We start from the raw sequence: 13,933 nt of genomic DNA, 5'->3' as shown, positions 1-13,933 counted from the left end.
CTTTTCAATCTGTCCCACTTCACCCTAACAATGTCTCCCTCTCCAAGTCTGCACCTCTCTTTGTGGCACCAGATTGTTTCAGACAAATGGGTTCTGAAAGTCATTCAGTAGGGTACACTTTGCAATGGGAGTCCCTCCCTCTTTCCAGATGATCTAGCCTTGCCCAGTAAACCAAATATCCTTATTTCCTCCAGTTCTGGAACAGATGTTAACACCTTATCCCAAACAATCACTTTACAACCATGATCTAAGATATGATACTTTGCAACAGATTCTTTGGATGCTTGGGAAGCCTTTTTCAACAACTTGTCATTCCAATAAGAATGTATTTGACAGGAGAAGTTGCTTCACGTAAACCAAAAGTAAATGAAAGTGGGTTGTAGAACCCTAATAGATTTCATGACAGTTTTCAGTTGGAACACAATCAAAACATTATCGACAGCACTACAATTGTCTGATACACAAGCAAGCAAATGGAAACAGATCCTTCCAAGAGTGCAAAGAGACTATTTAATTTGACAATGGGCCCTGCAATGCAACATCCCTCAACTACTCTCATCTCATATTCCAGGTATAGTAATCAAGTTGGCAAATACTGTAAGCAGGAAAATAATCTCGAACAGAGGGTATGTCCACAGATATTTCAACCGACTGTACCAATGTGGGGTATTCCTAGGAATGGGGCTAGTCATCACAGATGTCTTCAAAACACAACAGTAAAGTGTGTTTGAAGTATCAGTTTGTTTTCTTTTCCATGGATTTAGTGCATAGTGCTTGACTTCCCTTATTTACTTTAATTTGCAGAGTACTACCTCTCTACCTTTAATGGTTCTTTCTTGGCCAAGTTAGCTATGGTATTTCCTCTTAATGAGTTTAATTTCTCTTTAGCCATGTCCATTTCCTCCACACAAATCTATACTGGCACAACAGAAAGATATTACATCTCTTTCATATAATTATGATTCTGTCAACCTAGAAGATGCAATTTGACTTGCATATGCAGACATTGCAGATTTATCAGTGGGGCACTTTGTTTTTTCTTTCACATGTAGAACAAATATTCACTACTGGTGAACATTGCCATTGCAGTTACAATGGTCTGGTTATGTAGCCAAGTACCATGTTTGCAACAGCTTCTATAAGGTTAAAACCATTAGGATGGTGTTATAATGGATTCATGAACATGTTTATATGATTAGAACAAAATATGCTGCTAATATATTGTATGAACATTCAAATATATGTTTCAGGTTCAAGAAAGCATTTTCTCAGTTTTTAAATGTGTTCAAATGGACAGCAGAGATTGGTATTATAACAGTTTATTAGAACATTGTGAATTCGTATGGCTGATAAAACCTAATGCTGATCACCCACTTGGTTTAAACAGAATTCTGTTCATAAAAAGTGAGCATAGGTTTCTTCCTCAAAGAAGTACATTTTGTAAGTAAAAGATTAGTTTAATATTCTTTTTTATTCTTATTTATTTATTTTTGGTCTCCTCTCCATTCCATACTCCTGTATATCAGGGGGGTTTCATATGCTATTAATGGGTTGAGCTACTTACATTCTATGCATCAGCACCCACATATAATTTCAGTTAGTTCTCTTTCATTCCTACAATGGTAAAATGTTAATGGCAATACGTTTCTCGATTTAGATGCCATTCACATCAGGAAGGACTTGCCCAGTCATGGGCAAAATCACTTCCACATGGAATGGGTGAACCAGCAAATAGCCATTCCATCCCAACCACCACCCTTCCCAGCTCCTCCAAATTCACATGCTCATTATGAATTTTACTAATTTTCCAAAAATTCACAAAATCAATTTGCTGACATTTTTTAAGTGAGGTGTCTCACTTTATGCAATTATTTATTTATTCAGAGTATAAATACAAAAATCATTCAGTAAATTTTACAACATGGTGTATCTTCAGCTTTACAGATTATTTTTTTAGAATATACTGAGGTTTTTTTTTACACTCATTATATATGCAGGGTGTTCCATAATATCCAACAATGTTGAGTTTGGAATTATCTGTTGGAGTGCTTGATGAATTGGAAGAGTATGCAGGTATCTTGTTAAAAATATGTAAGACATTTTGAAAGGATTACAAAGATATAGCCATTTGCAAGTAGGTTCAAATTAAGGTCAGACTGGCTACTAGAAACTAACAACAGCATCCTTTCCAGAACATTCCATTTTAAGGCAAAAGTGTTTCAAGTTAAACTTTATTAAAAACAGATACTTATTCTGTTGCTGTCTCATTCATCATAAAAAGACTATGTGTTTCTGTACTGGAAAAGATTTTCAAACTTTTTAGTATTAAATGTTGTGGCATGAAAATCTAATTAAAATAATTTTTTATTAAAATTCAAGATATAATCTGTTCCATTACCTTTAGATCTAATGGCACAATCAAATACTTTTCTATTAGTACATATCCCATTTAATTAATTCCATGAGAATTTCATGAAAACATGCCAACCCATGTTGAAGATGCTTTCTTTTGCATAAAGGGAGTAAAACACAGTCAGTCATGTCTTAAGGGGGTTATGACTTCCATTATTGTAATGCTAAAAGCTAAATATACACAAAAGTTTAAATGTTGATACAATTTCAAGGGTTGTGTTATTGTTGCTAAACATTAATGCTGTTTTTTTTTTTTTTTTTTTTTTTGAAAAGTGCTATATAAATATGTTTTCTTTGCTTGTCATGCAGTTCTGTTAATGTCCTCATTCATTTACATTTTTCTCTTTATTAGATGATGACATTGTCTTAACTTCAGAGCATGATGAGTCCGAACCATCACCCATGTTCAGCACTGACTGAATAGTAGCCATTCGAAACTTGCCAGAGTCGGATTGCATTGCTTCACGTGGTATACAGAAGACATAAGATATGCATGCTCATAAGCCGAATTTCCTTGTACAAAATTTTTAGACTAATATACCCTTAGCTGCAAACATATTTGAAGGTGAAACAAACAAAAAAAAATCAATGCTAAGGTTCCTTTCTATAGTATTAAGTTAAGAAATAAAGCTTTGTCTGATAATTTGTGCAGTGGCCATTTATTCATCTAAGACACAGAAGAGACATTTACTATTACTATTTCTAAAAGAGACCTGTCTTTTTAAAATGTTTTTTTCATGCTTTATCAGCTCTTCTTTAATTTCTCTAAGTCTTTTGAGTTTTATCAGCCCTTCTTTAATTTTTGTAAGTCTTTTTAGTTTTTAATATTATGACGGGAATGGACCCCATTCCACGTCAAAGTATGATTAAAGTTCATGAAATTAGTATTGTTTCAATCTTTGATGTCAGCTAGAAGTGCTCTTTGCAGCACCCACAATGTGCCCAGTAATGATTCCTTCTGCAATTCGTATGAAGTTACAAGTATCGGTAAGATATCTAAGTATGATTGCAAATTCTTTTTTATAAGTCCTGTTGCTTCGCCTACTACTGGAACTGTCTGGGTATCCTTCTTCCACATTGCCCTCTATTCTGCCTGCAAATCCTGGTATTTTATGACTTTGTGTCTCTATGTAAGATGCTGTAGTCACTGGGTGTAGCAATCTCAATGACCAATGGTACTTTTATCTTCTTTTCATGGAATACTATATCTGGTTTCTCACATCTATTTTTTTGAACTGTTGGTAATGGGTGATCCCATGTGATATAAACTTCATCATCTTCTATGATGCTTTGTAGCTCATGTTTCCAGTGTTTTTCAACCACTTCAATACCATCATGTCTGCACAATCCCCAATGCAACACGCCATATTATTATGCCTTTCAGTATACAGTCCTTCTGCCATTAGTATATGACAGCCAGCAACAAGATGTGTCACTGTTTCCAATTCTGTTTTACAAAGCCTACATTTGTCTGTTTTTCCCACATGTTCAATGGACTTTGTAAACCAATGTGTAAGTAGTTCACTATCTTGGGCTGCAAATATTAACCTTTCATCTTCTGGTTTAAATTCACCTCTCCTTAACCATTCCTGCACTCAATCCTGATCAACATGAGGCTGTTCGAAGAGTTTTCTATATTTGCAACTATATTTATGCATTTTCTACATTTCTTGTCTTATTATCTGATCCTTTACCTTATATTCTTTTTTTTTTGGCACATTCAGTTGCTGCCTGATTTTTATCTACTTCTGGTTTGATTTCCATTCCTGCCTGACACTGAAAACTAAGCAGGGAAATCATTGTAAATTTATTTTTTTCATGTTTCAAAACTTTCACTATATTTGGGTCTTGTGAGGTCAGCAAATATGTATGCAGTCCCACGATTGCAAATCTATACATGTAATCAATTTTGAGGAGACCCTTACCTCCTTCAGAACGGGGAATACATAATCTTGGTATGCACTGATTTTATAAATAATTTGATGAGCAGGAAGCAACCTTCTTGTTTTCCTGTCCAACCTCTGCAACACTTTTTGGGACCAGTCAATCACTCCAAAACTGTAAGTTAGGACAGGAAGAGCAAATTTGTTTATAGCTTGGACTGTGTTTAGGTTCATAGGTTCATAGGTTCATACTAGGCTATCTGCCCAAGGGCATTTATAAGCCTAGCCCATAGTTATGTGGCTTTCGCCACCCCTTTAGTTTGAATAAAAACTATGCCTATCATTTTGCTGTGCCTCTGTCAAGCAGTGACGCTGAAGTAATCCCTGGGGTATATCTGCAATCTCCCATCCATTGGTCAAGATTCCTCTTGAGCAAGACCAGAGAGGTGCTCTGCCTCACATGTACCGGGATTTTGTTCCACAGCATAGGGAGTCTCTGGGTGATGAATCTGTCCCTCCAGCACGTTCTATTTATAACCGTGTCAAGGTTTAAGTCTCCGCCCTTGTGGTTCTGAGGGATCTAGATTTTTTGAGGTGAAGCATATTCATCAAATCTGGGTTTGACATGGCCTTACATGTCAGGCACAGGTCACCTCTGAGCAAGCGGTATGAGACTGAATAGAGCTGGAGTTCTTTCAGTCGGGCAGCATAAGACATAGTTTTGAGACCCTTTATCCTTTTGGTGAGGAACTTTTGGGGCCTTTCAAGCTGCAGCAGGTGTCTGGTCAGATACATTCCAAACGGGGCATTGTACTCAATCATAGGTCTAATAAGTGATGAGTACAGGGGACGATGACCTCCTTGATCTAGATGTGAATCCCTTCATGATCAGGTGGGTGATATAGAAGGTTTTCCTAACTACTTTAGCAACATGAGTGTCAAGCGAAGGCTACTGTCAACCTGGGTCCCCAGATCTCTGATGACTTTTTCTGTGCTCAGTGGATTGCCACCTATATGGTAGCTAGGGGTAGCCTTGTTTTTCCCAAAGGGTATGACTATGCATTTTTGGCGTTTAACTTCAGGCCATGGCTCTGGCACCAGTTATCCATTTCTGTGAGGCCCTTCTGGAGGATATCTGTGTCAGATGTGTTTTGGACTATGGCCCAGTTTGCAGTCATCTGCAAACTTTGTCAGCCATAACCCTCCTGTGTTTGCTTGTACTTCAGAAAAGTAGATGCCGAACAAGAGTGGACCCAGGACTGAGCCCTGTGGGACACCACTTGTGACAGGCTTTGAGTCTGACATGGCTCCAGCAACTCTGACCCTGTGGGTTCTGTCACTTAGCCAGTTTGCAACCCATCTTGTGATGTATGGGTTTACATTCAAGCTGATGAGTTTTTCGATGATACCTGAGTGGGGTATTGTGTCGAAGGCCTTTGCCAGGTCGAGGTAGGCTGTATGGACTGCCTTTCCCTCATCAATGGCCTTGGTGACTGTCTCGAAAAAGTCAACCAAGTTTAAGAGGCAGGATCTGCCTTTGACAAAGCCAAACTGAGTTGGATCCAAAGTCTGCAAGTTCCCTATGTCTTTATTTATGAGTTCCATTATGATCCTCTCCATGGCTTTGCAGATAAGGCTTGTCAAGCTAATGGGGCGGTAATTTCCAGGGTCTGTGGAGGCACCGCCTTATGAAGTGGGACCACAGTCGCCGGCGCCACTCCTTGGGTGCGTATCCTGAGGTGAGGCTAAGATTAAACAGCTGTCCTAACTGTGGGTTTAATTCCTCATTGAGTTCATGAAGCACACAGCCGGGGACACCATCCGGTCCCATGGATGCTGTGTTTTGCCTTAGTGAGGGCAGTTCTCACCTGGGCGTTGGAGATGTTTGGGGGCTACAATCCTCTGGAATAGATATCTCTCCTTTTGGGGAGGGGAGAAGTTTGCACTGAACCTGTCAGCCAGTATGTTGGCAATGTGTGTAGGTTCAGTAATTTTCACATCATTTTGAACTAATTCTGAGCATATCTGGGAGTTTCCTCCTAGGTTTCTAACATAGCTAAAGAAGGCCTTATGATTCTCTTTAGAGTCCTTGGCGATTTTTCTCTCAAAATTTGCCTTGGATGATTTTATGAGAGCTCTTAGTTTTTACTTATAATGATCAAAGGTGTCTTACCTTTCAAGGATTTTGCTCTATCTTGTAGTAGCTTCCTCCTTTTGTTGTAGAGCTTGTTTATGGCTGGGGTCCACCAGACTGGGCGCTTGCCTTTGGTACAGAGAGTCTTAGTTTTGTTTGGGATTGCCTGATCCATGCAGTCCTGTAGGTGCTGGTAGAAGGCATTTGTAAGTGATTCAGCGGTTTGAGTAATGTTTACCACTGGCTCAGGGGCCTTAAAGGAGACCACACTAGTTTTTAGAAGTGTGAAATCGGCTTTTGAGAAGTTTTTCACTGTGGTCTTTTTGTTTCAGGTGGGGCGGGATGAGGACCTCCAGCGAGATTAGTTTATGATCTGATCTCACCAGTGAGGGGTATACTTCGGTGTTGAACATTTTGATCCCATGTTCGTGATGATGAGATCAAGTATGTTTTCTCCTCTTGTGGGGATGGTGACTAGTTGTTCCATGGCATTTGAGTTTATGAACTCCAGGAATCTTTGGGTTAGAGTGTTCGGGCTTGAGTAGTGTTCCCAGTCTATATTAGGGTAGTTAAAGTCACCTAGTATGATGGTGTTTGGAGATACATTTATCCCTCCAATGTTTTCAGGAAGGCCATGTGAGGTTCCTGAGTTTGAGAGGGTGGCCTGTAACATGCTACAAATTGCAGAGCAGTCTTGCCTATGGTTAATTGCACCTGGATGGTCTCCGATGCATCATGCGTTGCCACCAACCTTGAGGTGTGGGTGTCCTTTATGAATATGGACACCCCCTCCTTTCTTGGTGTTGTCCGGATTTTGGGGCGGGCATGATATGAGGTGAAACCTGTTAGTGCTGGGGTGCTCTCAGGAGCCTTGAACCAGGTTTCTGTCACAGCACAGACATCGATGTTCTCCATATTGAGAAGGGCCTCGAGTGCGTGCATCTTGAGATTGAGACTTCTGGCATTGAGCAGCATTACCCTTAGTTTTTCCTTTTTGGTGTTCTAGGGTGGTAGGTTTAGAATTTGAGCCTTGCCTAAAAAGGCACTATGGGGTGGCAAGAGCCTTTGCCAATATCCGGAAGCCCAGGGTGACAGGTGCAAGCCGTCCCTTGAGCAGCGTGGCTTGTCCAGCATGTCATCCCAGGCAGACAGACATTTGATCCCCTTTGAATGACACCAGAATTTAAGCCAATTATTAAAGCTGATCATCTTATCACTGTATTGTGGCATCATTCTAGGTGAAGGTAGGATACTGCTCAAGGTCAGGGTCATACCTGCCTGGGCTACATAATCAGAGAGCTCCTCGATGTCCCTTTTCATGTAGTCCAAGGAGTGCGTCTCAGGTCGTTGACACCAGCGTGGACAATGACTGAGTCGTACTTGTACCTGCTGTTGAGAGACCTGAGTGCTTGCGTTATGTGGCGGATTCTAGCGCCTGACAGGCAGCTTACTGTGACCTTCTCTTTACTCAGTCTGGTGAGCGGGGCGTCAGTGTGTCTGACTATGGAATCACCAATGACAAGTGTGTCTGGCATTTTGTTTGGCCTTAAGGGCTGTGACTGTTTGACACTCTGACTGTGTGGTCTATGTGTTGCATGTGTTGGGTCGTGAGGTGGTAGTTGTTTGGGTGTCTGCTTTGGTGGCCTCTGCTGTTTTGGTAAATTTTTGATCAGAGCCTCCGAGTATGTCTTTGTGTGAGTATGTGTATGATTTGAAGTTGTGATGGTACCATGTGTGACTGGGTATGTATTGTGTGTGGTTTCTAGATGTCAACTCTGTTTTCAGTATTAATTTAAGTCTTCTAAAATATTCCTTACTAAGTTTTATTCATATTTGTTCATGTTTTATTGTTGATCCTTCAATTCCCAAATATTTATATACTCCCTCTTGCTCAAGTTCTTTTATATCACATTCTTGTCCCAGAATGATGTCTATAATACTACGGAAGCTACTCTTTACTGTATTAAAAATGTATCATACTATATATTATATTACATTAGCTCCTGTTGTAGTAAATTGCTAACATTATTGTTTGGTAGTAAATTGCAAAGTTTGTTTTTTGTCTGACCACTGAAATAATGGAACACTTACTTCTCTGTATTAAGCTAAGGAACTGCAATATATTGTATATTAAATAAGTAATTTGGAGCTTTTCTCCCCGGACCTCAACTGAAAACGGATTAAGTTTTAAACCTATCAGACTATCCTGGTAAACAAAGGTCAAATAAAGTAAATAAATAAATAAATTGGTACTGCAGCTTTCCTGCTTTAAAGGTTGCTTTTGCACATTTATCAAGACCAAATGACACTCTTATAGCATCTGAAAAAGTTTTGACCACTTGCAGTTCTGCATTCAGTTCCTCATCTGATGAACTATATAGTCTTAAATCATCAACAAAAAGAAGATGAGAAGTCTTTACACTTTGTTGCTTTTCGGGGAACCAAATTGTAGCCATGACCTAAAGTGTTTAGCAGACAGCTAAATGGGTTAAGGGCAAAGCAAAAGATCAGCAGTGACAGACAGTCACCCTGGAATATCCCCCTTTGAATTTTTATCCCTGAAATAAAAATGTGTCCTTTATCATGACTTAACTGCAAAGTGGTTTGCCACTGTTTCATGGTCACTTTTATGTAATCAATCAATGTAGAGTGTATCTTATACATTTTAAGCACTCCTTTATCCATGAATTTGGTATACTGTCAAATGCTTTTTTGCAGCCCAGCTATCCCATACTTGAATTCTTCCCTATTTACAGTTCTCAATTATGACTTTGACCACAAATGATCCTTTGTTCCATGACATTGTTTTATCACCCTATTGTTCTATTGCCATGATAGAGTTTTCTTCTAAATGACTATAAACATTGTCGGCATCAATTCCAGTGTATAGTTTATACTTCGTCAGAAGGCAAGTTATTGCTCTATAGTTTTTAGGATAGCTTGCAGGTTCACTTTTAAGTAGGAGCATTGTTTTTCCTGTTGTTAACCAAGATGGTGTCTGTTCAGGGTGTGCATATAAATAGTTCTTACTCATGGCTAAATCTTCATGCAAAGAGTTTAATACTTTTAGCTAGAAGTTAGGTACTGCATGTGGGCTGGGGGGTTTCCAGTTAGGAGCTTTTCTTAACTTTGATTCAATCTCTCTGGCTCTTACTTCATCCCATTTCACATCCTGTACCTTTGAACTTCTTAATCTTGCTTTTACTTCTTCTATCCATTTAGCATCTTTGTTATGCTCCACAGGATCCTCATGGTTATTTCTCCAAAATGTATCTACCTTTGTTTTTAGTGGTGTTCAGTTCCTTTTATCTTGTTTCCTAGTTCTCTATAAAACTATTTTGGGTCATCAATAAATTGCTTATTTTGTACTTTTTCTTTATATTTATCTACCTATCTTCTAAATTTTTCTGCCTGTGCTGATATTTTAGTTTCTGTTAATTTCCTCATTCATTTACATTTTTCTCTTCATTAGATGATGATGATGATGATGATGATGATGATGATGAAATTGCATTAACTTCAGAGCTTGTTGAATTTGGACCATCACCCATGTTGAGCATTGACTGAATAGTAGCCATTCAAAACTTGCAATAGAGCTCTTTACATTGCTTCACGTGGCATACAAAGGACATAAGATATGCGTGCTCAAAAGCTGAATTTCCTTGTACAAAATTGTTAGACTAATATATTCTTAGCTGCAAACATATTTGAAGGGGAAATAAAAAAAATCAGTGCTAAGGTTCCTTACTATAGTATTAAGTTAGGAAATAAAGCATTGCCTGATAACTTTTGTGTGGCAATTTATTAATTTAAGATGCACAAGAAACATCTATTATTACTATTTATAAGAGACCTGTAGTTTTTTTGAGTGTTTTTTTTTTTCACATTTCATCAGCCATTGTAAGTGTCAGCATGTTCTTTCATGTGTTATGCTTGCAGATACTGCCATCTCTTGGACAGTCATTGAATTACATAGAAAATAACAATTGGTATACTGTTCCAGAAAATGAATTAATACACGTAGCGCTCTACTAAGGTTGTTTTATTTAACAAAGTTAAAAAGATCAGATGTAATGTCATAATTGTGTTTGCAGCATAGGGCATCCCAAGAAGCATTGTGATCCACTCACACATCTGAAGCTGCTACCTACTTTTATCAGCTTGGTGAAATGTAACTACCACCAACTATTTTATTTTACAGATGATGGTAACTACAGATTTCAGAGAAGTCAGATAACATTAACATTATGGTTAATATTGTTGGTCATGCCATGACATGACTGTTTATTATGGCATAGTGATGTGGGGGGATGTCATATGATAGTGCTACCCTTTACTATCCATACCTTTCAGCTGCACATCGAAGCTCTTGCATTGTTATACATTTTGCTAGCCATATCTTGTAGTTCAGCAATTCAGTCTGATATGTCTGTCATGCTGATAAACTAAACCACATTTTTTTCTTTGCATACCAGCAACTAATCTGATGCAGTCCAGAAATGAACTGTAAGGTAGATATTTTTCATTTGTACTGCTTTTTCTTTCTGCCAGCCAGACTGTTTTAATCAGGGTTAGCAACCTCCTTTGGAAGTTAACTTTTCTTATGCAAAGCACACACACACACACACACACACACACACACACACACACACACACACACACACACACACACACACACACACACACACACACAACACACACACACACACATATGCACACACAAACACAGACACACACACACACACACACACACACACACACACACACACATATATCTATATATATATATATATATATATGTGTGTGTGTGTGTGTGTGTGTGTACATGGACATTTTGAAGCTTTTGATACAGAATAAGTATTAGAGCCGTGACCCTTCTTAACGTTTGTTGTGCAGATATCATATTCTTTCATTCTCTTCTACATACCCTTAACCTTCCAGTGGATGAATAGAGCAGAGCACATGGTTGCTCCAGCTAATGCCACTCGTTCCAAGGTCTTATTGTGTAGGTGTTTTTTTGCATTACGTGTTCATTAATGACAATTCTGTTACAGCCTCTGATAGCCTTGCTAATATAAACAACTTAATAACTTTGTGAAGGAAATTATATTTGCTCTTTATATTAGCAGGAGTGGGGAAGTGCACAATTGATTTAAATATTTGTTTATGGGGGTTCGCATTATACATTTCTGTAAGGCTAGTCCAGTACCATGTCAGTCCTATCTCCAATTCCCCATGGATATAGCCATTATTCCTCACATGCTCAGTATGATAGTAGGCAGCAGATTGTGTGTGTCTTTGGAGGTTGTTTGAGGGAAACTTCAGACCTTTGTCCTTTCGTCTCTGCAGAGTGCCACTTGTATGGAGATATCAGAGGACTATATGAGGGTCTGCACTGACTGTCTTTCCTACAGTGTATGCTGAGGTATGCTACAGCCTGAACTCTGATAGCTGAATGCAGTGTGCATTCTCACTGTGTCTGACTCTTGTCTGCCCAGAGTTGTTTCCATGTTCTATTCCTGAACTTGGCACTTTAGTAAACAAATGATATTTTGCTAGATTCCAGTTGTACGTGCGTTCATGCAGTCTGCATGTTAGCATTAATGTAGACCATGACTCATAATGATTGCATCTTAGTGATCAACCTTCCATCTCCAAAATGTGGAAAACTATCTCTCATAATGTAGAGCAAATGGGTAAAATGTGGGACACATACTAACAGCTTACTAACCAAGTCAACTAGGAAGCTTACAGGATGGTTAAATGTATTATTTTACACTTACTAAACATTCTTTTGATGAAGTAATATGATTCAGACTTGTTTTCCATCTATACTAATTAAAAGATTTGCAACTCTGAATGTGTGTCAGATGCTTTCACTGTGGAACAGAGAGGATCGTGGACCTTTTAAAACTCAAAATGAGGCACACTCCTTAAAATGAGGTATACTTGAGAGGTATGGTTGTTACCCAGTTTACAATAATTACTTCTAGACTGTAGTTTATAACAGCTTATTAAACTTTCTTCCCATCTTCCTCACTGACAAACGGTTGCATGCTAATATTACATGTCAGAAGGTCAGAAAGACTGCGATTTAACTCCCACTCAATGGAAAAAAGTAATGTCTATATTCCAGTATTCAAACTGAAATGTATAATGATGCAGAATTACTATTTATGTACTAATCTTAATAAATAAATGAATATAAATCATTAAAATAAAATCTTAGCTACCCATTGTAGTAGTTTATGTGAGCCTGTAACACTTGTATGAAAAAGAACGGGGGGAATTTCTGCTGTCATCAGTTTAGGGCATCTGATATCCCAAATGCCTAAATGACCTCTCCTCTCTGCTTGCCCTGAGAGTTATGCGACTAAGAACTGCAGGGGTAAGTGGTATTAGAAACTGCTGCAGACTTGAGATGAGTAGAAAACTGTTATTACCAGACCACTTTCCTTAATAAACCCCAGACCTCCATTAATGAGATGATAGAACTCTTTAATAAGATTTTTCCAGGCTTGCTGAGTTCATGTGCTTCTGAGTATAAATTCAGCTTCTAAATATGGTCACTGTAATGGAGTTCTTCCCAAATAAATTGCTGCATTATAAAGGAGAGACAGGACAAGACATGGTGAGCCTTCAGTAAATTAGGATCTCCAAATGAACTTTTACCTTTGCTTTTATATTCTATCTACTTAGCTTATGCTTAAAAGCATATTATTATACATAGATTATTTATAGAAAAATGCTCATATGGAGCTTCCTGCTGTCACTTTGCTAGATAAAGCATCATGATATATTATTTTAGCAAAAGCCATAGCAGCAACTGAATTTCCTGTTCAACTAGCCATCACTGATCAAACAAATGTGTCAGTTACATGTGACTTCTTATCAGAAGGATCTTAATAAGCAATTTTGACTGCTGCTTTCACATTTAACCAAAATGGGACATGCACAGGAATCTTGGAATAAAGCATTGTTGAAGGATTTAAAGCCAATACAACTATCACTCCTAGCAGAATATACAGCACACAACTGAATTTACAAAGTAACCAGACACAAATTGCCTTTTACTGCCCATTGCAGTGTTCTAGATAGGAAGCTTGCTTTTCATTGTTCATGTTACTGACATAGTATCAAGTCTCCCCATCATGATCTTATTTTCAGAGGAATGGAAACAGGCAACGTGGACAGCAGTGCACACACTAGTTCCACCACTGCGGGGTGGTTAGTGTTAAGGTATTGATGTGAAGCAAGGATGTGCATTCTGGTAGCAAATTTTAATGAACTTTACTTCTGTAAACCAACTGATTTGTCTTCTTCTACTACTAACGTTGTCTGAGTCACATCTTTTGCCATTTATATTTGTAAATATCCACACAGTAACTGTACTTGTCAGGCAAAACAGTCACATAATAAATGAACCCGAAATCACTGCTATACAGTTCATAGTATATTTATTTTTCACACACCTCTGAAGATTCACAGCTTAGAGATGTTAAGT

Source organism: Protopterus annectens, chromosome 1.part2 (assembly GCF_019279795.1).
Source record: "Protopterus annectens isolate FY-2018-M chromosome 1.part2, PAN1.0, whole genome shotgun sequence".
NCBI lineage: Eukaryota > Metazoa > Chordata > Ceratodontiformes > Protopteridae > Protopterus > Protopterus annectens.
This window is presented reverse-complemented; position numbering follows the sequence as displayed.